The sequence below is a fragment of the Rhopalosiphum padi genome, chromosome 4, assembly GCF_020882245.1.
Source record: "Rhopalosiphum padi isolate XX-2018 chromosome 4, ASM2088224v1, whole genome shotgun sequence".
Lineage (NCBI taxonomy): Eukaryota > Metazoa > Arthropoda > Insecta > Hemiptera > Aphididae > Rhopalosiphum > Rhopalosiphum padi.
In genome coordinates this window covers 39,879,803-39,907,092 of record NC_083600.1, presented here as the reverse complement: position 1 = coordinate 39,907,092, position 27,290 = coordinate 39,879,803, and the positions used below count along the sequence as shown (strand labels likewise).

Here is a 27,290-nt window from a genome sequence, read left to right as displayed (position 1 = left end):
ACAGGTTCGTGTCAAAAGGAAAATATTGAGTAGATGTAACATGTGCAAAACCATGACAAGCCACCAGTGTATTAATAAACACGATTATTTAATATTTTTGTTATTATGTATCTACGTAAAATAATAATAAAAGCCTACTTAAAAATGCTAAACAATATAATGAGAAGTGTGTCATTTTATGCAATTCTCACGAGCCACGAGGTGGGACGATTACACCGTCACACGAGTTGAATTATATAAAACACACATGTTTTGAAATAGTGATAACAATAATAGCGTTAGGTGTGTAAATATATTATATTCGTAGGCCTTTTTATCAACATTCAATCGATGTCAAAATATGTTCTGTAAATACCAAACAATTTTCATTACCACACAACCGATAATGATAATATTATTTATATTAACCCATGACCACACGAGGAAAAATTTACCATAGTCAAATGTTAAGTTTACATCTAAAATTTACTGTTTTAAGGTTTCTAACGAATTTATATTATTCAGTATCTTTCAATTACATAATACTGAACTATAAATAAATTTATAAATAGAATTATTTACATTATTACATTTGGGTTTATGGAAATTTTTGAAAATTTAAAATTATAAGCTTGTAAAGTATGTATTTTTTTCATAGTATACATACGATATTTTTTTTGCTATATTTCATACTGTTTAATAATAAGTAGTAATTAATAATAATAAATAAAAAAATTTAAAAAAAACATTTTTTGTTCTAGAGCTGCTTAAAAAATGTATTTTAATAAACATGTGTATTTACTGCTTACTAGGGGTATAAACATACCTCTAAAGTTAAAAACTAAAGCCACGCGAATAAAAGTGATAACGGAAACCGCGCGAATGGACACTGCAGGTTAATACAATGTAATGAGATACGAATTGGTTTCCACTATGCAATTTTGATGTAATGTAAATTCCATAACGGATTGTTAACGGCATTTTCGAATCCTGCTTTTGAGTGCCTACCGTGGCCAATAATTAATAAAAAAAAATAAATTCACATTGTTTGTTCGATTTAACATAGTCAAACATTTCGAACATTTCGATGTTTTATCAACATCAAATGGTACCCGTTCGCGAATTCCTTGGACGCGCATATATCGGTATGCTGTGTGGGCATAAGCACCGCAGCGGTGGCCGGTAATTGAACACGGCCGCCAGAGGTTTACCAAGGGTTGCCCCCGTGGGGTGATTGATAACGGATGCAAGGGTTTTAAATTTGAAAAAAAAAAGGAAAATACCCGAAATTGACCGATCGCGAACTCGTATAATATAATACAAGGAGAACGGTCTTCATACAACAATGGAAGTCGAGTTGTTTTTTTTTCTGCGGGTTCGGGAGGGAAGTCTTGTTTTTCCAATGTCCTAACATTAAAAATGTATATAATACAACACGTGGGTTTTTTCCCAGCAAACGCGGTCACCAAACATCGTATCCCTTCTCCTCCTCTACTTGTCAATAACAAGAACACGCGAGAGCGACCAGGGAGAAATGAAGTTATTATTGCTCTAGACTCGACTGCGGCCGCAACATTAGATTTTTGAATTTAAAACGTTCGCCATGTACAATATGAACGCGCGTAACAGCCGATGTTCGTATGACTGAACGTATCAATAAATCACCCAATCATAATAAAAAAAAATAAATAAAACAAAATAATGCTACGTGCAGGCTTCCATCGTTATATTATGTATTAAGTGAGTATATCCCGGACATTATAGCTTCATTATTTTAACCACCTCTGTATATAGACTATAATTAATTATTAAATCTATTTATGCCATACAATATTGTTCGTCGCGGCTTAATAGTATAAATCGAAAAATTATAAAATATTGTAATCGACGGCTGAAAATAAAATAACGAAATATAATATAGCCATTATTAATTTATTATTATATCGTTAAATTGTCTATAATAATTTTTTTTTCCCCGTCGCGCCTACTGTGATCGGTAATGGCAACGGGCCCGGGGCCAACGAGCATCGCGTCTACTCTTCTTTTCCGACGTTCGAGTCGGGTCATCGACATCGCATACGATCTACTCACCGGTGCGGCCGGCCGTCGTCTCGAATTTGGCGTGGGACTTTCGTGCGCACTTTTGACGTAAATTATTATTATTATTATTATTATTTCTAGAGTTGTCCGCGAAACCGCGGCGTGGTGGCAGACGGGCGCGATAGACGGACGTGCACGCCACAGCGGTGTCGACGATGTAAAGGAAACGCGGAATAACCTCGCCAATCATTTCGGTTGATCGGTCCGAATAGCGATTAATCTTGACAACGCGCGAAACAGGTACCGGTATACATGTATACAGTGGTCGGGATTTATCGATTTATCGCTCGTACGCGTACCTACTACACCTATACCTCGTTCATCTGTCTGCAAAGACCTTTTCGATATTTGATCTGTGTGGGCGTATAAAGGGGGTGCCGTGTTATATAATATACGCGGTGATTCTTTTAAAACAGTAAAACTGTTAGTAAAAACTACAATCCCAAAAATGATTTTAATAAAAATACAATATTTTCTGCAATAGGTACCTATATACTTATTATGATTATTCTATAATTTTTAAGTTTCTTATTATTATTTCAATGATGAAATATGTTTTCAATATCATAATATGCCAAGCAGAATATTTTCTTTGATAATTTTGATACGTCATAAAAATCGAATTTAAAAACTGTATTAGTTATGTATAAGTAAAGTATGTTTAAGCATGCATGATTACCTGTACAAAAAAGCACAATAAGTAAATTTGATAATAAAAGTAATAATACATTTATCTTGAATGGGTCATGGCTTTAAAATAGTAACTATTAACTATTGATTAACTTGCTCGGAATTTAATGTTTGTACATTAAAATATTAAAATTTTTCAAAAAATTATTTTGCTTCGGAGTTGGAAATTAATATCGTTTGCTGTTATTTAAAAACAAGATAAAATTACTAAAACTAAAAAAAAAAAAAAAAGAAAATTATAAATAATAATACAATTTTAAAATAAAATAATCATAAAAAATAAATATAAACATTTTATAATATAATGTTTGGTACAATAGTGGTTACTATTAGACGAATAACCTAGTATGATATAATATTATGATACATAATATAACTCGGTTAACCGGAGAATAGCGGCTGCGGCGGTGAACTGTGTGTAGTGGAAAAATCTAGCGATCGCCAGACGTTACGTTAAAAAAGAGGATTTTCTTACTCGAGTTCAGTATACTATGGCATAACTTCCTCTCTCACACTGTCTCTCTCTCTCTCTCACACACACACACACACACACATAACAGTCATCCGTCTCGTGCCACCACGTCCCGAAAGGGAGTCCATCATAGTGCTAGTTTTTTCTTCTTTTTATCGAGTCCGCCTAGCAGCTCGAATTTTCCACGTCATTCACACTGACGTCCATCCCGTATTATGACGCGACACAAGTATACGTAACATTATTTTTTCGGTGGTAAGGTTTTACGGCGTATAAATAATTTACCAGAGCTTTAAGGGTTATAATGGCGTTTCTGTCTTATCGACGTGCACCGTTGTCGCAGATATTTCATTAGAAACGATGGGATCAGTAAGTTTTCGTTTTTGCCTTTAAATAAATCATCAAAAATTAAATAATTATTTTAATCTAAAAAAAAAAAACGAATAACCTAATTATTCTAGATTATTTTATATTATGTAATAACTAGTAGATAAATGTTTTGATTGCAAAATATACCGATAAGTAGGTATGTATTGTATACACACAATAATATACAATATTATTATACTTGCTGATTTACCAACACTGTTTCGTGGATTAACTTATTGAGCAATCGTTTTGCGTGTACGGATAAAATGTTGGTACCTAATAGGTAATAACAAAAATAATCCAATCGTTGGTTTAATTTTCAAATTTTATTAATTTTCTGTTACGTATAATATAGACATTTTTTTATAGTTTGTTTTCGATCGTCGTTGGGTTTCTGTGTGTTTGAACGTTATTCGTACTATTATATTATATATTTGATTGTTAAAATTGATAAAGAAAAGCAATCAGAATGTGGTCATTATTAATTTTTATTGCATATATTTATATATTTTTAATGCATATTATGTTTATTTTTTTTTATGAGCATATAATTTGATGATTTTCTCTAAGTCACTGGTTCTAATACAGAGAAAAATGTATATAAGTTAGGTAACTATTATACTTGGTATATTTTGTTTCTGTATCATTTGTAACTATTTATATCATATTATTGTAGAACATGGACTATTGAATAAGAAACGTGTATTTTAAGATGACGTTAAAAATTATATTCTCAGTACGGCATCAGTAGTGTAGCAGAAAACAAATAATGTAATAGTTTTTAATATTTAGATATTTATTGACGATTTTGGGACCTTTGGGTACCTATTATTATGCTTAAAAACTTGCTGAATCGTTACATTTTTATATTTTTCTCTTTATTTAAATTCTAAAATTAAGTAAAATAACTTATAATAATAACTTTATTTTGAATTATATGAACATCATTAATTTGGTAGAAGGTTAATTTTCTTGAGTTCACGGCTTATAGTCATGTCAAAAAAGTAAACACAAGTACTCTACAAACACTAATAATTAATTGTTAGAATTTTTAAAAATCATAAATTAACTTTTTCAGATAATTATTTATTTGAGAATTCTCAAGTTAATTTTATTTTAGAGCTTATAAATATATTTAAAGCAAAACATAAAATTCAGTTATGATATAGATATATTTTAAGTTATTTTTATGCAATAAAATATAAATGTATATTTTTATAGTTTATTATAATACCACATAGGTACATAAATATTTTATTCCTAGACAAATGCAAAAATTAAAATAATTTAATTAAAAATCAAAATAATTCTATTAAAATATATATGTATAAATCACGGTTAAAACCACAAATTATATGTATAATATTCGTAATTTAATCATTTTTACTCTTTATTCTAATAAAATGGTACATAATAACACTATAATTTGGGTATAAAGAACAACAGTATACTATACCTATTATTATTATCAGTTCTTCAAAGGAAATTACAATGGTAAATTATTTTGCATACACCTTATACTTAATTTACATCGGTACTCTAATATTCATGGTAAACTAGGATAATGACAATAATAATTGGAATTTCAATATCTAAACACTCATTAATTTGATACTAATAGTTTCATTATTATTCGAGTGTACTATTTGACTGACATTTGTGAATAATTAATACGCAGCTACTTAAGTTAACATATAAAAACCACAATAAGACTTAAATTATTGTAAAATAATTGAATTCGTTTATTATAGTTATAATTACAGTTGATTTTTCACTTAAGCATTGCGCCATGGGAATTAAAATATTAGTAATATTACGTATTATAGTAAAAATGTATATAAATAAATATTATATTAGTAGTTAATGATGTGATAGTAAAAAAGAACATATAGAATTTTAGTGCATTTGACAAGAAGAGTATTTATTAACGAGGGCCCGAATTTTTATACAAAAATTATTGTTAAATATGCACATATTTATGCACTCAAAAATTAAAAAATATATATAATTTATTAACTTTTGATAGGAGGTAAATAAGAGGGCTTATGATAGAATTCAAATTGGGAATAAAAAGGAATTACAAATTCAAATACAATTTTAACATATTTTTATTAAAAAAAAAAAATGGTGACAAGTTATTAGTGTTTACTCGAGAGTTGTTTTTATGTATTGTGTTTTTTCATAAATTATAAATAGAGGTAGAAATTTTTAATTGTTGGAATATGTGGTGACATTTTTGACGTAACATTAAATCATGACAAACTATCATTAGGGTCTTTCATCTTTTGATAAGCTAAACAAATTTTTTATTACGGACAGCCTTTTTTTACACGGGTTAGGTATCAAAAAATAAAGCTCATTGACCGTTAGCTACCGAGCTTTAACTTAATCCGCAGTAATATGTTCATTACTCTAATTGACGCATCGTATAGATGTAAATACTAAATAGTATAATAGTATAGCGATATGTGCATTACAATATTGATGAGTGATGAAACTACTGGCATTGCAAATATCAATGGGCTTTAAAAGGATTTTCAACGATGCATTTTTAATTTAATAGTGATAATAGCTGATAAATGTGCTGATTAAATTAGTGTTGCTTAATACGATTAACTAAAATAAGTGGTCGTGTGAGTCTTGTGTAGTGTTATTTACACAATTGGACATTTATTATAGAGAAACTTAATTTAGTAAGGGATTCTTTGATAACATTTATAGGTATAAAATGATTTATTTCATATCCATTCTCATTAAGCAGACGGTGAAACATAATGGTAAGACAAATTCGATTTATTGACATACTTCGATAATTTTAATGATTGTTTCGAGATTAGGTAAAATTAGAATAAACCTAGAGATCATAATAAAATATTGTGTAAAATTAGTTTGATATCTAAAAGATATCACTTCGTGGCTATTTTCGTGGGACTACAATACGTTAATATGTCTTTACTACAATATTGTGAGAACTTTTATTAGATGCATCCATCTTTACCAGGATCAAACATAAATATCCACTCATAGAGTTTTTTTTTTTTAATCAAAATAAATTAAATAGAAGTTCAAATAAAATTAGCTCAATGGGTGTAATATAAATCTTAACCTTAACGTTATTGCAGCGTACTTCTTAAACTCCAACCGTTATTAAATTAATGTATATTTATATAATATATATTATTTTTATATGAAAATCCATATAAAAAAATTTAGGTTAACCCACACCGCACTGTCTACTTTCTTGTGCAGTTATCCCTGATTATGAGTTGTTTATTACGAACGATTTAAATACCGAATAATATTAAAATATACGTGTTATAATTAATGCAGCTTAAATATATTTTGAATATTATTATTCAAAATAATTATTAAACGTTAAGATTTAAAAATAAAATTACTCTAAAGGATATTATAATGTGCCCATATTAGAAAATGGAATATACCCATTTTATAGGATACGGACAAATAAAGAGTTGCGGGAAATACACAATATGTATATGTCTAATGTAAGTACAGATTTAGCCACCAAAAGCTCTAAATGGGTTAGACCATATCTGGAGATTCAGTTGTATAGTAAAAAAAATCCATGACTGGGAATTAGTATACGGTAAAAATCCGATGTAAAGTTAGATAAATAGAACCAAAGAAGATCTAAATAAGTATGACCAAGGATTTAGAATGTAGAGACAGCGAAGATAGTAAGACGGAGGGGGTGTGTAATGGTATAAAAGGATCTCAACCTTCTTTACTTAATGTTAATACAAATAGAACTAGCGTTGGTTAGTTAGTGTTATTTACCCAATTGTCCCAATTGACCATAGAAAGTGAAGATATAAACATAATACGTAGGTATTATTTAGCAAAAATATATTTATTAAAATAATATGATAATACAATCCTTACAGTTGGATACATGAGTACTTTAAGCGAACAATTTTTTTTTTAATTAACACTCAACACTTACAATTTTGAGAATCTAAATTATTTCATTATAAATAGTATATAATGCAAACATGTTTAATGTTTATAGCCTAAATTCTATTTAATACGAATTTAATTGCAAAAAAAAAAAATACATTTTACTCAAGTTATATTTTAATATACCAGTCTGGTATTATTTAAAAAGTTAATACTATGAAAATTCTTATTTTGCGCATTATCATATTGTTGGTAGTTAGATAATATTTTTTTTTCATCATTTATCAATAAATTAATTTTATCGAATCCGTAAAGATAATTAAAACATATATTATTACTGTAAAATAGATGGTTTGTAAGTTGTTTTACTGGAACAATCTTGCATTTTATGTTACTAAAAAAATTAATTTATCCTGATAAAAATTATAAAACATGTCAATGTATTAAATAATATGCGTATGCACTTATACATATTTTATTTTTAAGTATAATTACTATGCACAGATTGTTATAAACATAATGGTAAGCTGATTGACACATATATCTGTTAAAAATAAAAATATTGTTAGATGGTGTTTTAATTAATACGGACATTTATTTCTCTGTCGCTCTCGGAGAAAGTTTAAAGTGAACACTAAAGTTTTTACAACACAAACAGATGTAAATGTATTTTATATCAAATAAAATATTAAGAAATAATCATATAAGTGTGTCCATATTCAATATAACAATATACATATTTGATCAGTTTCATTATTGAATGAAATTATTTTATTTTAGTAAATATTTTTAAATAATATTATGTTATTATTATATTTATATTTGCATATTCATTATGACAAGTACGATTGTGGTTTCCCTAATGTCGTGTTTGATATCAGAACATCACTATAAAATCTTAAACGATTTATAAATAAAATATAAAATATACGTTTAATACACAATATTAATATTTAAAAATTAAAATATCGTAAAAAACTGACGAAGGAACACAGATAATGTTCATACCTTTAAGTTTGACAATAGGTCTTTTTACTCCAGTATTTAAAGTAAACACACAAAATTGGAACTGCTAAACGTATATATTAGTATAGTATGCGTTAGTAAAACGGAGACTATACAGTATACACGCGGGTACGACCAGGCACGGATCTAGAGCAAAGATATGGGGGGGGGGAACAGTTTTTTTACAACACAAATACTATTATAAAATAATAAAGGCAGGTACATTTTTCATAATTTAAAAATGTTGTCATAATACTCATAATAGTATGTATAAGAAATCAATGTAATATATAAATAAGTGATTATATAACATATAAAGCGGCAATGTGAAAAGAAGTTTAGATTTTGTTTATTTGTTATTTACTATAGTAATGTATATATATTATATATAATATTTATATATTAAATAACAAAATCTAAAAGTCTTTTTACATTGTCGCTTTTTCCAAATCTACCAATTATTTGGTCAATATTTATTTCAACTTTCCTATGAAGAACTGAAGAAGTAAAATTCTAGAACTACATACTGTAGAATTATAAGAAAAAAATTGAGAAATAATGTAAACATTAATAATAAAAAAATATTTTAAACATTATGATAACATAATATTATTATGTGTTATGTATAAATCACCAAAACGTTACAAAATATTATTAGTGAATGATTTGATAAACTCAACTTTATTTCAACTGGAAGGCAAAGTAACATTAAAAACAGAAGTTGAACTCATATTGACTATACATATAATAATTTTTTTTTATATAATTCCGTATGATGACGGCATATTTGTATAAGTACATACTTTAACCTTGTTATTGTAAATGTAAGTATAGGGTATCATTCCGTGCAATCGGCTTATGATTCGTAGAAACAAAATACAAAGTTTATCGTTTCATTTCATTTTTAATGAACATTAGCTCGAAGAGGAAACGTACAATAAAACGCAGAACAATAAACAGCCACGTATGGATTTCAAAAATATAATTACACCGTATCGATGTATAAGTGTACCTATACTATAATATATTAAGTGCATACGGAATAATATCGACAGCATTAATCGGCTTACGGTAACGACATTGATACTGCAGAGTATACAGACGGTCGAACAGCATCACCGAGCTCGGGAATCCGGCACATACAGAAAATGCACATATTATTACCTAATAATATAGCTGTGATCTTAATAAACAACACGTCAACACGTTGTTACAGAAATATATTTATTTTTAAAACGCGCTTTTTTTTATTTATTTATAATATCTATATAATGGTTAGGCGGTATAATGTGTTAACGTGCAGAATAAGCTTGTAAAATGTTTTATTTAAGCCGTATACCTATCGCGCGCAATATAAGTATTCGAAAGGTACGGTGTCACGTGCTGCGTGTCTAAGTTTCACACGTCGTCGTCGTCGATATTGCTTTTATGGTTCTTGTCAACCGCTGTCAACACGAGATATTTCTCACGCCTTTTTATTTATTTATTTATTTATTTTTTTTTTTTTTGTTTGATGTACATCGTTTCTGTTTGTTATTACAACTTTTTTCAATGGCCGCAATCGAACGTTTTTCGTAAACGGGTATCGACTATAAAATATATTATTATCTCCACTTATATGTGTCTCTATCGTATTACTACGTTTTCGCGTACGTATGTAAGCACGCTGTACGTCGTACTGCGGAGTGCGAATCGTGCCAAATAATAATTTATCGTAAAAAATATAATAAAAAAAAGACGATATAACGGTATTGCGTATTATAATATGATAATAACTTTACGGGGCTCTAGTTAGACTTTGGTCGTCGAAAATAGGTACACGTATATTACGTATATACGTAATACACCTTATTATTTTCGTATATTTTATTAAAGTCATTTTATTCATATTGCAGATTCCTAAATGTTATAACTTATAACCGTGGGCATATCATGGAAAACGCCACCTAACAATGTTCGGGGTATCGACCGGAAAATAACCAACACGGATGATTTGTTATTTATCCATCGAATATTAATTATCTGAATACAATACAAAACTCCGCTGCAGTATATTGTATATCCAATTCCCAGAACTGTATTTCTTTTGAATTTCTTAAGTGTTGAATAAAAGAAAAATAAAGAATATTATTCAATCGCCGTCTTTTCTCAAGAAGTCTGAAACAGATCATCGAAAAGTTTGCATCCTTGAAAAGAGAGCGTATGATTTCAATCACAATAAAATCAAAATTAATGAGTTTTTTTTATAACTATTAGGTATACAAACAAAAGACTGCACAAATTAAGTTTTCATTCAGGTAATAAAACCAATTAACCAATTATTTAAAATTTTAATATTTTACCAACGATCTAAAACATGCTGATAAAAATGAAGTATACACGTGCGTTCTAATAATTTCGTACACAAGTAAATTTATTATTGTACTTATATTTTCATTAGTTTAGACGTTATTCTTACACGATCAATTATTATTATTCGTGTGGGCCGTATTCGTGGAAATTCATCTGAAAATATAATTCAAGTTACTTTATTTTTTGAATTTTTTTTTAAGAAATCATCAATAAAGCCCTTAAATCTTAAATAGAAAGATAATTTAATAGTTTAGATTTTTCGTGGCCTATACTATTTGTTATTCAATATTAGAGACATAATAGTTTTAATCGTTTATAATTATATTGAACATCGAATACAATCATATATGATTGTCAATTTTTTGTTGTTGCCAAGATTGGATAATAACGCGTCTTTCATAGAAGTTAGAATGTTTTTATGATATCACCTTATCTATTGCACGCTGTGCACTATGCCTGTGCATCTTTCGATTCTTTCGGGGAAGTTTGAAAGGCTCTATAATGTATTACTATGTTATCGTTGTATAAAATTGCTTTTTAAAAGTTTTTAAGAAATAATTATTTACCAAGTTTGAAATTATAAATTATCGTATTCAGTAAAAATGATTTTATTTTTAAATTAGTAATCACCTTATTGGAATGATAAACGGTATTATATAATAAACTTAAGTTTTTATAATATTTAATATTCTATTAGGTTAGATGAATAAAAAATAACAAGAGCCACAAGATTAGTTAAAAAGATTACAAATAAATTCTGATAACTTTGATAAATTATAAAAAGTAACATAAATAGTTATTCAATTTTAATTTATACATTTATAAAAACAATTTTATAAGGAATTTAAGAACATGATTGTTATTCACTATCATAATATATATTTTAAACCATAAATGGGATATCAAGACGAACACATTAGGATCTTTTAAATTACGTTAATTTTTTTAAAATATCGATATTCATGAAACGTTTATTTAAATTCTGGAGAATGAAAATGTAAGGTTATTTTTAATTTTTTAACTACAAAACTATAATATATAAACAATTATATTAATCTGTGATTTTTGATACGCGTTTAACTTTTAAACTACTTACGCTTAAACTTCAAGAATTAGGTAAGAGAATATTGACTATAATTTTAGGTTTATAACTTGACATTTTAACTCAAAGGTTATTTGACCATATTTTAATTAAACTTTATCTTTATTTAAGTATACTTTAAGCATATATAGAACTATAGAAGTATATTTTAAAAGGCTTGACTAACAAATTGATTTTATAATATATCGTTAATGATGCCAATATTTTTCAATTTTTTATTTTTATGACGTAAAAAAGTAATTCAAAGTATTGGATAGCAATATGTCGATAATCATTACATTTTAAGAAGATATAAAACTAGTGATCACTTATCATAACTATTCTGTTCAAACCTTTGAATACAAATATTAATTACATGAATGATAAATGACTAAATGAGCATTCAAAGTTTGAAAAAATTACTCATGGGTATTGCAAAGCAGCTAGGTAGCCATTATTTATATATTATTATGTGCATACTATTAGAATAAACCAAATTCGGTTTGGAATTTTTTTTTTTAATTCTATATTTAATAATAATAATAATTTATTTAGCAAAATAATAAAATTTCATAATATAAATAAAAATATATAAGGTATATGTTTGCAACTCCCCTTTAAGCATTAATAAGCTTGTTTTGGGGTTATATATATTTGAGTTCAGTACATTAAGAATAAGGTAAAGTAAACAATATAATTAAAACTATAATAAACATGCATAGATAATTAAACAAAGAATAAAATAATATTTTTTTTCATTTTTAAACAGTCTAATAAAAGATTTATAGTGTAAAAGTCTAGAGTTTAAAGTAATGATTTAAATATATAAACATTTTTAAAATTATAAATATTAACAGTAAGTTGTCTACATATTTGAGTAGCTGCAGATAAAGAGCTTTTTAGACCAAGTTTTTTTTTTTTTAAGAATCACAATTATTTATATTATCTTTGTAACGGGTATTATTATATGAGTGAATAATACTAACTATAGGTTATGCTTAAACCTGTAGAAATTTAATAAGATATTTATAAAATATAATTTATAAATACATAGGACTTTAAATTCTAAGTAAACAGATTTGTTGTTATAATACATATTAGGTTTAAAATAAAAATAAAAATTGTAATAATCTATAAATGGTGATTTTTAGTTGATAAGTATGTGAATCATATGCTTATAATTAATATGCTAACTATTCTATAATTGTTTTCAATTATTTAATTATAAAATATACACTATTTTGAACAAAGGTGAGTGTCTGTATGCATTTTGTTTAGGTTTTCTGCCTACAGATTATGAAATATGCTAAACTTGTTCTAAAAATAGTATTTTTAGTTTATTTTTTTCATACTTGTTATATAATCAACAAACTCGCTATCTAATCGAAATTGGCATAGAGCATTGAACTAAGTAATAATATCTAGTAATGTACGAATGTATAATGCCATCACATGATTGGCTGTATAATACAATTTTTCATGAGTTGCTGTGATTTTGAGCAAAGCAATGAGTGTAATGGTCTTACAATATTTTTTTTTTTTTATGCCAAATTACCTTTCAACCAGCTCAAATAATTTTAGTTTGATTTTTTTTTTTGTAGGTTAAAAATCAATTTGTTGAAGCTTGGAAAAATAAAATAAAAAACGGACATTTTTACGCAAAATCAATTTATTGGAAAGACACATACATCATTAAAGTACGATTGAATTTTAAATTTAGATCGAAATGAATCATAAATGGATGATTCAAACATATAACAATTTATTCCCTAACGATTCTTTATTGTTTGGTTTTAAAAAATATTAATAAAATTGAAAATTTCTTCTTTTTTTTATAATTGTGTTTTTATATACATATACTATAAAATTTTTAAAATTTTTAAACTATAGGTAATTTGAATATATAAATAAATATATATATATATATATATTATATATAAGTCATTCACACCGTTGTCGTTGGTATTGATTTTAGTTAATAACAATATTAAATTAATATATAATATATGATATATCTATGTGGTTTTTATTAAAAATTAGTTAAGCCTTACTGTTTTAGGTACTAATAATTAAATAGTGTAAAAAATACTACTTCGTATTCACCTGCCGTCATTCCAATTGCTCACACTGCCCTGGCCGGGCCAACTCAACTTGAAGTGACGTTCATAATACGTGGGAAATTATCTTTTAAGACAAAGGGATAGTTGTGAGATAGACACACTCTATATTTCTCAAATGGTATGACCAAGGTGGATATATCCACTTTGGGTATGACATTGATAAAGGCTGATAAGGTTGTTTCAACATAGAAAAAATAATGAAAAAAAAAATATAATAAACATATCAAAACTTAGAAATAGAAATGGACACACGCTGTCTACGCTCAAAAGCTTTTTTCGTATGCGATAATTTATCATTGAATTAAGATTAACACATTAATTACAATAACCTATTCAGTAGTATACACGAAATCTAATATACAGAATAAGTGTAGGTAATAATTGTTCATGTTTAATATTACGTCGATTATTAATTTTACCATATCAAAAATAGTTTGTTCTACGATTAGTCACTCTACAATACTCGAATCAAAATCGATAATATTAAAATTTTACAAATATTGTTTACGATTGGTTTTATGCTAAAAACTGTAATATAATGTTTGGTATAATGTTCATTCTCGTATAAATTCATATATTTTGTATATTTTAGAATCGTCCAAAACACGTAATTTGAAGATTTTCAAAAAATCATTTTCGATCTAAATATTTTTTAAAACCAAAACTCTTCAATATCAAAATGTAGACGCTTTCTATTGGAGACAATAATAATTTATTATTATGAAAACCAATTTTATCTTAGTGATAAAAGTTCTTTCTACCATAAGTTGTTTTTAATTTAAATAATTAAAATAAATATTGATGCCGAGTGGTTTTGCCGAAATTACGTATATAAATAGACGTGTTGTTTTTTTTATGTTGACCGTCTATCAGGTCTACCAGGTAAATTTGTGGCACTTCCTCGATTTTTTTATAGTATTTTTGGTATTAGAAAGTAAACAATAATTACCATATATGTTTTGTTCGTCATAAACCCATTGTAATACACACATCAATTTTTCTAAAACACGTTGTATAAAATATTACCTAAACTTTTCGGAATGAATGCTGTAGAATCGTAGTAGTGAAAATAAAATTGTAATATCATACCATATACATATATATATATATATATATTACGAATTGAGTTCTTATATTATACCTATACGGATTGATTTATACCAATATCTCTTTTATTTTTTCGAAATTCCGTATACTTAGGTATATCGATGGCAACGAAAACTCTTAAAGAGTAATAAAATGCCAGCAGAAGAAGAAGATATATCAAATACATAATATGATAGTAACACTAAATTGCAACATATCGGATGTAGCAGTAATCATAATTCAAGTCCGTAATTGCCTTTATATGTTTTTGTAATAAAAATAAAAGTCACTATCCAAACGCACGTTCGACCCGAATCACCGGTCGGCGTTTAAGTCGTATAACTTTTCGAACAAACGTCATTTTAATAACGATCGATATATTGCTGGCACTGCGTGTGATTCCTATTCAAATGTACAGAAAAATTTCTATTGTTATCTTTTTCCGTTATTAACATTATTCGCTAGGTATATGATTATGGAGATTTTATATATCAATGAGCTCAATATTTTATTTCGGATTTCTTTTTTTGTTTGTTTTATAATTACAAAAAATAGGATCATACATTTTGGGTAACTAGTAATACCACAATCAATCTTCTATAATTTTTTTTTCAAATATTTGCGTTATCATATCATATAATACAGTAATAATGACAATCAAATATAATAATTATATAACAGCTAAAAATCAAAAATATGTATATAATTTCAGTTTTTATTAAATACCTAGAATGTTTTGACTTCCAGAGTGAAACGGAGAGGTCGGACCAAATCCAATAAATAATTAATATTAATAGACCAAAATAAAATCCAAATTATTAACTATTTTATAATTATATAACGAATCATATAATGGAAAACCTTTTAAGGGCTTGGGTATTTTTCGAGTGAGCTTAAATGACCCGCATCTAACAAAAAAATATGATCTATAAGTATGGTATAAACTGTGTAGCGAGGAGTTTTTATTTCATAATGTTTCAAAGTAGATTGGACTAATTTGTTGTAATATATTTGTCAGCAAAGTTTCAACGATGCCCCTAAGAACAATATAATTCTAATCTCATATCATATCATATATCTTATATGTTAGTTGTCCTGTCTGGTAAGAGTAAAAAAAAACAAAAAAACACGGTCTATATAATATAATAACAGATGAAAATAATATCGCAAGGACAAGAGGGAGTTGCCTCTTATAAAGTTTCAACCGGGTAATAGAAACGAAACTGTCTACTGTCTAGTCATTACACCCACGAATTTCTGAGTACAAGAAAGATAATTTTCGAAAGCTTTGGCGTGGCCACTGAGACAGATAAACATATGTATAGATAGATAGATAGAGAGAGAGAGAGAGAGGGAGAGAGAGAAAAAGAGAGAGAGAATCTGATCGAAATAAGTAATTAACAATTTATTTATTTAACTTATATAACTTGTATAAATTATGATCCGACCACGACGACTGTGGAAATTTAGGTAAATTAACACAACACACCGGAGGCCACAATATTTTAATGGTCATACGGAAATATTATTATGCTGTGCGAACGGTACAATGACATAGCTTAGAAAAAGGTTACGGGGCGGTGTACGTACACGCGTAAACGCTATAAACGGAAACTCGAGGAAAACTTTATTCGAGCGTGATTTTTACTGTTATATTAATGTTCTGTTTTCCGTGAATAATAATACAATATATAAAAATCGAAAACAAACGACTTGTACACGCGCCGTTACAATGGGCAGCCCTGCAGCAACAAAGTTGTACGAACATAATACGCGGTTATAATAATAATATTAAGTATAAATAGGCCTGTAAATAACATATAATTCCATACTACGAAAAATAAAATATAATATTTAATAGGTTAAGCGTGCATAGGCTGTATATATGAATGTTTGTATGTATATTCCGTCATTGGCAAAATTGTATTAAATTTCAGCAGGCGCGAAACTTTTATTTCCAATAAACGTAAGGACAAATTACTCAAGTTATATTCAAAGCCACTTGATTCGCTCGCGTGCACTATATTTATTATATTTGATATAAAATTATTCTCAATATTATTTTTATATTTTAAACACGCATATAGCCATATAGGTACAATATTTATATTAAAAATACAGTGAAAATTTTACTCTCTGTAACGAATTTGAAGGGGCCAAGAGATTTCTTGAGTTATAGAGAGATTTCGTAATAGAGAGGGTGTAAAAATTATATGATAATAGGTTATAAATCAAACCAACCATTATAATGTAATATTTACGTTGTATAGAGTTTTTCGTTGTGACGAGTTTCGTTAGAAAAAGTTTTTACTCTATGTTATTTCATCAAAATACAGTATACGATGATAAGACGGCTATAATTGATACCTGCGTGATAATATAGTTATTGCGTAAGGTTATATTTGATTACCTTTTTAATTGTGTAATTATATTTTATAAAAATAATTCGACAAAAAAAATAAAAAGGTATCATATTTTAATAGGATTAAAGTCCAGCTTCAGCGAGTGCTAAAGCATAATATTATCTCTGCACCCGCTACAAAATACCAGGAAGTGCAACTGTGTAGTGAACCGTCATTCACCCTCTTCAAACGCTCATAAAAAGTAATTTGACTTGCTGGTAGTTTTTTTTATGTGTAGGTTGAACAGTTTATAAAGAAATTTATATTCAATTTTCAAATATTAGGAAGAAAAACAATATTTTTTTATGTATTTCTGACTACAAAATAGCTTGTATTTTTTAGATTTTCGCGAATTTTATCAAAATTCTAAATTTAAATGCTTCTAGAAAAATATTGTGGTAATAAATTTTTGATATTTTCAATTGATAAATGAATAACTTATTAAGAATACAATTATCAAGCAGTTTTACCCATTCATACATTTTTCATTGACATTTATAGTAAAAAAAAAAAAAAATATATAGAGAATTTAAATTATTTGTAAATAACTCAAAAAAGTCAAAATATTTAAAAAAAAAAAATTATAGCATAAATATATAAAATTATAATATACATAGTACATACTTATATAATATACAATTTTGAGTGTCTTTGTTTATTTGTTTTCTAATTTTAAAAAAATAAAAAATAAATTTAGTCAATAAATTGACTAAAAATTTGTTAAATTTGTTTGGCTTATCGTACAAAAATTGTAGTTTTTCCCTAAATGTTTGTTTGTTTTCCAATTATCAAAAAAAAATACTGTGAATTTTTAATTATGACATTTTTAAAGTAAAAACTAGATCTAATTTTTTGTTTAAAAGCATCCTCAAAGTTAACAATCGAAGCATTTAGTCAACAACCTACCATGTACTCATATAAAAAAAAACATACATCATTGTAAAATCAATACATTCACCGTTTCACTCAGAATCTTATAGGTATGTTAGGCTTCTATCATTAATCTAAAACGAGGATTCGCGTAGGGATTATCTTGTCTGTATGGACAGATGAAGTCTACATCGCTGTATAGTTTTGTTTAAACAATATTATATAGATAAACATACAACTTAAATACTGCGTTTAGCTGTGTATAGTCGTTAACTGTGGTTTATCAGGATTTCTAAAACTAATTGTGTCATTGAATTGTAGTTTAAATAGTTACTAAAATTATCTAGTTTAGAAATCTAAGAGGTAATATATATATAATCGTAAGAGTATTAATAATGTGGTCGAGAGTAAGAGGAACTGGCTCAAGATAACGATGGATGCGGTCAATTGGTTGTTGTACCATTGGACCTAAATGGCCCGTAAAAACCTTAGGAAAGAAAAGAAAAGTATGTAACATTAAATTTAATCTCACAATACACACAACTCATCATTTTTATTTCAACTGTCAAATTGAATTTATTTTAATCCAACACTTTTAAAGTCATAATCAAAATAAGTTCTATACTAATATATTAACACACGAATACATGATAATGATATACAATATACATAAATAAATAAATATGTATAAATAGATACTGTTTTATTTCAAACTTTGTTATGTATTGTATCGGTTATAGATAAATAATAGATACCACCGACAGTCTAATATATAAATAATATATTATTGCCGGGTTGCGTAAAAATATATTAATCTAGTGAACCACTAAAATTTAATGAACCAAACGCGGGCCACTAAATCAGTTAAAGGGACCATTAGCTTACTATTGATTCGTTAAATGTTTAATGATCGTTTATGCAACCAGGCGGCATACATTATAGGTATAAACTTATAGATTAATTGAATTATGGGTTGTGGTCTTAACGACAATCTGGTAGATATATAGAAACATGAAGTAGCACCTATAGCCAGGAATAAAAATAGAACCCTTTTTTATTTTGGCGGAAATGACTGTGGACAAAAAAAATATCAAGGTTATAGCGGAAACAGCGCATGCTTTAACGATCAATTACTATATAATTAATACAACTAAATATTTATATATAGATAACGCTTTTTCTTTAATCGGCCTAATAAAATATTATAATATTTTAGTTTTAAAACAAAGTTAGTTTTAAAAATATAAATAAAACACTTTTGGCATTCTACAAATAATTTATATTTGTTACTTATTAGATAAAGATTATAGATTATTAACAGGTGCATATTATATTTTACCTATGATATCTAAAAGCTCTAAATAAAAATCTAAAATCTACGAATTTCTCACTTTTTCTATGTTGAATGGATTTTAATTATTTTAATCTAGTGTTTTTTTTTATTTCAGAAAAACCATTTTGCTCTAAACAAAAAATACATTTATAGTGTTTATGAGTTACGGACGTTTACAGGCTTAAATTTCAAAAGTATGTACCGAGATTTGTAAATATTGAAGTAATATATTTATTTATTGATTTATTTGTGTATACAAATTAATGATAAATAATATAAGCCCATCGGATTTAAATACATGATTTATTAATTGGATTAGTAGATATTTGTTGTTTACGTGCAATAAATTTTAAAAGATTGATAGGTTTTACAAATCTTGAAAATTAACTTTTCAATCGGTTTTATAATATAGTTTCCAAAATCCAGACGATTTGTTTAAATTCAATTATGAAATACTTAAAATATAGTTACTAACAGCGATATTTATTATTTTAAAATCATAAATCAACTACACTACCTAAGAACAAATTATCAATTTATTTTTATGTTTACTTAATTTTGATTAGTTTATTGCAGTGCGCTAGTTAATGCTGTTAGTTTAGGTTAGAATACTATTATGTTAATTATTCGCTGTTCATCACCTAATGATGCACCTAATTAAGTAATTTATGTACGTAACATAGAAGTAGTTTTGAGTTTCCGCCAAGATGTATATTAATTATTGAACCACTTTGTCTTGAAGTCAAACATATTCAAATGTAAGACTAATTATAATTTAAGAATTTCAATAAAAATACCATTAAACACTTGAATGTGCCAATATTGTATTTAATTAATGTATCAAGGTGTCGCTACACCAACATTTGTTTTCTCTGCTACCGCCTACGACCTACATAATTATAGGAACAAAGATATTTCGTATTTCCACATTTACGACTATTTGGTTCGGTTTAGGACAAAGGCACCTTTAATATATTTTATAAAGAAGAATTTTTCATGTGCATTGGTCAGATAGATTTTTAGTATTTTCCTTTTTTATAAATATAAGTATTTTTTTATTTAAGATGATTTTGATTATTTTTAACCATTAATAACTTATTCAAAAATGTAAATATTAAAAATATATCTGGCCAATGCACAGAAATATTATTTTTTTTATAAAATATACAATAGGTGTTTTTGCCTTAAACTAAACTAGAGAGTTTAAATACAAAATATCTTTTTTCCTATATTATGTGGGAGATTGACAGAGAAAATAAATGTTGGTGTAACGGCCCCTTAAATGTGTTTTAAGAAATTTTAATTGTTGCATCTATTTTATAATTTCCATATAATTTATTAATAAATATATTTAAACCCGTGGTACATTTAATTATTTATAATTAATAATAAATTATTTGTATGTCTATTATTTTAAGAAGTACTGATAGTTTTAATTTTTGACCTCTTAAAAGTATCAACTAGATTTTCTACCGGAAACCTTGAAAAGACGACGATCAAAGAGTTTTTATTCTATAAAGTTGTGTGTTTAACCCCTCAAAAAAGTCATCGTGGAATTTTTATAAAAAAATTAATTTTTGATAAAATCAAACGTTTTTTTGTTTTGCAATTCAAAATGTAATTCATATCGGCTCAACAAGTTAATAATGATAAAACAATTATTTAAAAGTATCACTAGAAGAGATTGTTCAACGAAAATTCTTGAAAATTCAGCAAAGATGTTGAATTTAAATGTTTTTATACTTTTTAAATAAAAATAATAATATATTTATTAATTAAAATATCTAAAAAAGAAAGTTAACGGCACGTATAGTGTTTCCAAGTGGTCACTCATCCAAGTACTAACTATACGCCCGACGTTGCTTAACTTCAGTGATCGGACGAGAACTGGTGTATTCAACGTGGTATGGTCGTTGGCGACATTATTTGAGTTAATTAATAAGCTGCAGTATATGTAATTCAAATTAATTAATGGAAATTTACGAGTTACATCAGCCCCGACTTCTAAGTAAGTTATTGATGTTAACTGAGTTTAACCCTTGTCAAATGTAAGTGTGGTTTAGACCTGTAGTAGTATAATGTAATGATAAAATTAATTATATATTTTATAGGTACTCTTATTATTGTATTTATTTTTGCGCGGTTCAAGAAAAATGGAAATCTAAATTATATTTTATATTAACTAATATCGATCTATGAGTCAGTAGGTACATACATACATATTATTATATTATTATCACAGTAAACTTATGAGTAGTAAAGTAAGTAGGTATTAAAATGTACCTTTATATAATATATTATTTTTTCTATGCATAGATAGATAGTATAGGTATTGTTATGTAATAATAATATTGATAAATGTTAAATGTTGAATTCCATTGCATCGATATAACAATTTTGTGGCTGGTGGCACTCGCTAGTTACTGTTTTAGTTGACAGTTGTAGATACTTAAAAGTGTCTAGATAAGTCAATTCCTTACTGCAGTTTATTGTAATGTCATATTAACCAAATATGACTGCATAATGAAGAAGAAAATGAAAACATCTGGAATTAGATTAATATTGTTATATATTGAGTCAATGAAACCTCTAAATACCGGACCTTCTCATTTGCTGAAACATTGTCCGCTTTTTAGAGGGTTCAGTTTATCGAAAGTTTGTTCTAAAAAAAAAAAAACTTTCGTTATTTGAAGATGTAGACTACATTTTAGTCGTCCATTTGGGGTGGTCTCTGTAGTATATAATACCTCATAAACATTACAATTACTGTTGAATCGTTTAATTTGAATTTATGTCACTGCCGAGAACAATTTACTAATAATATAATCGAACCCCATTGGTATTAATAGTTATAGTAGCTACTATCTAGGAACCGCAATGCAATAATATGATCATAAACATTCACATTCGTTGTATATTTATACTACAAAAGCTATTATTTTGATAAACGATCGCCGTATAAAACACGTTTTGAAATTTTTAAAGCTAAAATGTTGTTCCTATTTTCTATAATCTTATCAGTTATAGGTGCGAAAATTATAAAATTTCACTGTCATCTCGGCCATCTTGTATTTAATTTGTAGTTAAATTAACACGGAAGACGGGATACGACAAACATTTTTTTTTATGAAAACAAACATATATCTTTTGTCCATTGTATCGATAAAACTACTTAATAAAGCGATAAGAAATTCAATAATATAATATATTATGTATTTAAAATATGATAATTTGTCATTATTATTTGTATTAAATCATGTAAATTATTAGTTATTATTTGTTAAGCCACTGAAATTTAGCCACAATCCTTATAGTATTTTATATATACATAAAAAATAATAAAATAAATATAAACAATAAATATGTGGAATCGAAAAAGTAATAAAAAAAAGTTGGGATGAACAATAATAACTCATAATGCATTTAAAAATGCTCCTTATTCAATTATTGTACAGTTGTGTCCGTATGAAAAAAGTACATGATTTCTTAGTGAACAATATTACTCGTGAGTCGTGACTACACTGATTGATGACTTGTGCTTGTGCGTGTGGTAGATTGAGTACTATCTTTTTACACACTAATAATCGTTTACTACGCACACGTTTACACGAAAGGCACTCGGGCACTTAGTAAATTGCCTACATTGAATTCCTTAAAAGTGATAGGTTACGAATCCCTCTTTAGCAATACTTCTGGGAGTATAATAAAGGTATATAATTTTACAATAAAAATCCATGCCCAGTTTGCAATTCCGAAAATTAAGTACGTTTGAGATATTTTACGAATGTTTTGAATGATACGATCGCTATTAGATACGTTAACTCGCGATTAAGGTTTCTTTTAAACATTTATAGATAATATTAACCATACAATTCCAAATCGATAATTACAGGATTGAAAGCAAATAACTATTATTATCTTAAATAGAATCAACATAATAAAGTGGAAGTTGTTTTAATTTTTCACTGTAGAATGCGATTTTAAACACAATGGGATGTCACAATATTTATAGATAATACGTACCATAATATATATATATATATGTAATTTAGTTTAATTATAGAAAAATGTCCACAATATTATAAGTATATATAATAATTATATAAGTTCTGACAATGTTAGGTACTTAATGAAAACAATTGAATGTATAGGGTTTATTGTATGTAATATTGATAGGTCGTGGTTTTTTTTCTTTTCATAATACAATTATTATTTAAACAAACAAATAAAAATATAATATTGTATTCTAATCAAAATGTTTTTAATACGCTATTATAGGCTATAAACAACTCATATTATTTTTTGTTAGCTTACAATATACAGTTAAAATTATTTTAATCTGACCTAATTCAATACGTTGTGTCTCATAAAATATATCTAGATAAAAAAAAAAAAATTATATGTAAAATAATCTACCAATATATTGTTAACTGAACAAAATGTAAACATATGTCATATTGTTACACAGAATAAAGCTGAAGTGAGAACAACTACAGTATAGTATAATAATATTAATGCATAATTTATTATTGACTCGACACAAATTATGACAGTAAATACCAGAAAAATATAAGAATTTACACATCATACAAGTTCAGTAAGATTATAAAATCAATACTGTAAAACTGCGCATTAATAAAATAGATTCATGACTAGCTGTTTAATACACGTGCTTTATTTCCAGAAAACATATTGCATTATATATGAAACGTTCTTATGTAAACATTAATAAACGCGACGAAACAAAATAAAGAAATCGTCATAATATATCATGTTCGATGAATTATATTATACTGATAAAAATATAAAATATATCTGAAAATTAAATCGTAGATGTTTAGAAATTGGAATCATTTCAAACCATGAGGTATAATAAGGTGTAATATTGTTGTGTAAATAGTATTATTTACACAATAATATTATATAATTATCTACTTATACACCTCAAACATATTATTATGTTTAAAATGGGCACATTGGCTTTGTCGCATCTTAAAGAAAAAATATTGTGAATAATTTTTGTTATTAAAATTAATATGAATTCTAAATTTAGCAGTAATAATTAGTAATTAGTAATTACACAGCATAATAAACCATTTAGTATTTTGTAATAATTTTTACTCTTTTTAATTAAATTCAAAATTAAGTAGGTCATAAACTTTATATTTCATATAAATTAAATGTTCTAAATAATATGTTTCTAGTTTCTTCTTAGAAACATATGTATTTAGAACCTTTAATTTAAATGAAATATAATACATGTTTAAACCTATTTAACGTGTTTCATGGTTATAATGTTTAAGGGTTTACAAAGAAATCTTTTGCTTCATACGCAAAATTAATTATATTACAATCGCTATATTGCCAGTCTCTATAACTATTGAGTAAACATGTATGACGAGTCAACAAAATAATGTATTTAGGTTGAAAATTCTCAGGAATATAACTAGGTAGTAGGTGGAAATGACTAAGGATATCGAAAAATTCATGGTAATCATTATTTGTTAATATTTATGTTATCTTATGGTGTATATCAATCAGATATTTAAATTTTTGATCAAAATAAATAAGTAGGTACTTATTATTAAAATATAATATATATATATATGTTAATATAGAAAGTAATAATATACGCAATGATGAAAAGTTTCAAATGTCTATGATTAATATTACCTATTTTAATTATAACAAAGTTCGACTGAGAGCAAAACGTTATTTTATGTTTGAATATCCAATATAGATATTCGATATTTGAACATACAAACTAATTACAAACTAAAACTATAAAATATTATATCACAAATGAGAAAATTATATTATAAAAAAGTTACTAATAAGTTACTGTATAACTTTACCGACGTACTAACTTACAAAATCAACATAACTTAATATTAGGTATTGTTTATAATATTCTATACAGTTTATATTATAAAAAATAATTATATTTCGTAAATTATTATTTACTTATTGTATACGTAAACAACTTCAATGAAATTCATTAATATAATTTAATTTTACTTGATATTAAATTACGAATCTATTTCTTTTATTTGAAAAGGATAAGACCGGGACTTTTTAACATTTTGAGAAAATAGAACAATTTCTGAAATAGTACATACAATTTATTTTTGATTGATAATTTTATTTTTTGTTTATTTGGTTTCCAGTAAAAGTTTTAAAACAAAAATAAATATTTTTTTATTATTGGGTCTATTACACGGATTCAAGGCGTATGCGTTGTGAAATCATACATAATTGGGTTTTATTAATTATGTTTACCTGTTGTCTACCATATATTGTTATTTACTTATTATATATATTTTAGACATTTGTTTTATAGATATTATACAAATATATGAATATTAAGTAATTCATAAAAAATTACAAGATATTATGTGCAATGATTTGAAAAATTTTATGTAATATATCTGTGATGTGTTTTGAAACTGTAAAATTAAAAACAATAAGAAACTAAAAATTAGCATTTAAAATTAGTGATTCCACTGGAATTACTTTAGTCCGAGTAAATTAAAGCGTATCGGTGGTATTATTAAAATTATCCAATTACTTTAATATCACTTATGAAAAGGTATTACAATTACATATTCTGAGAGACCATAATTTTTAAGAGGATGCCATACCCGCATGTGTTGTCTCTGTCTTACTAACGTACATCATAACAAATTTTCGTTCACAAGAATACATTTTGTGACGTTAGTTTTAATATTAAAGTAAATTTACCTATTATAAAATTTAAAATATTATCTAGACAATGACATATGCTTTTAATGATATTATCATTTTAAAGTGAGTTATGAACATTTTAAAGTTGTTATATTTTACATAGCTTTAACTCACATTAAAATAATAATATCATTAAAAGCATATGTCATTGTCTAGATAATATTTTTACCTTTAAATTTTATAATTTTTTTATCATTGTTTCATAAAATGTTGATTCTTACGTAGGTTTATGTATATTATTAATTAATATATTTTTATTAGTTAGTTTAGGTTAAGTTAGAATTTCAATTACTATAGGTACTATTGAAATATTATAGTAAAATGTATGAAAATGAAGTGTATCATGATATTTTTATTTTTTTATGACAGTATATCATCAGTTGGATAACTTATATTATATAAAATAAATTTGTTTATTTTTACATACGTACCTGTCTTCCACCGTGTAGGAACTTACACATTACATATTATGTAGGAATTAACATAATATGTCACTTTTTACCTGCTACTCTTGTGTAGGAACTTATGATTCTTTATACTGTCATCAACAGTCCGAAAACAGATAACATTGATACATTTTGTCATCTTGATGATGTCATAAAATAATGTATTAATACCTATTTAGTATATTTAGTACGTTATAGTATGTAGGTAATTTGTGAATTGGGAACTTAACCAGTAGCTTAACCGATATTGAGTGTGACGACAAACTAAATGTGTTTTTGAATTTGGTTTATATCGCTCATTAGTAATTCGCCAAAACTGAAGT

General features: G+C 26.4%; 1 protein-coding gene and 1 pseudogene across 5 annotated transcripts in view; one reads left to right on the top strand and one right to left on the bottom strand.

Moving 5' to 3' along the window:
* Positions 1-27,290, top strand: part of LOC132929954 (neuropeptide CCHamide-1 receptor-like) — a 142,986-nt gene that overhangs the window by 10,811 nt on the left and 104,885 nt on the right. For 2 of the 5 annotated variants that reach the window (XM_060995608.1, XM_060995606.1), the window contains one exon: positions 19,893-19,971. The exons of 2 other annotated variants lie outside the window; for them this stretch is intronic. The gene's annotated coding sequence lies outside the window, so the exon portion shown is untranslated. Of the gene's footprint in view, positions 1-13,567; positions 13,664-19,892; positions 19,972-27,290 lie in introns of all 5 variants that reach the window. One more of the 5 variants, XM_060995609.1, reaches the window with a different exon arrangement.
* LOC132931084 (5S ribosomal RNA) lies at positions 21,573-21,695 on the bottom strand (annotated as a pseudogene).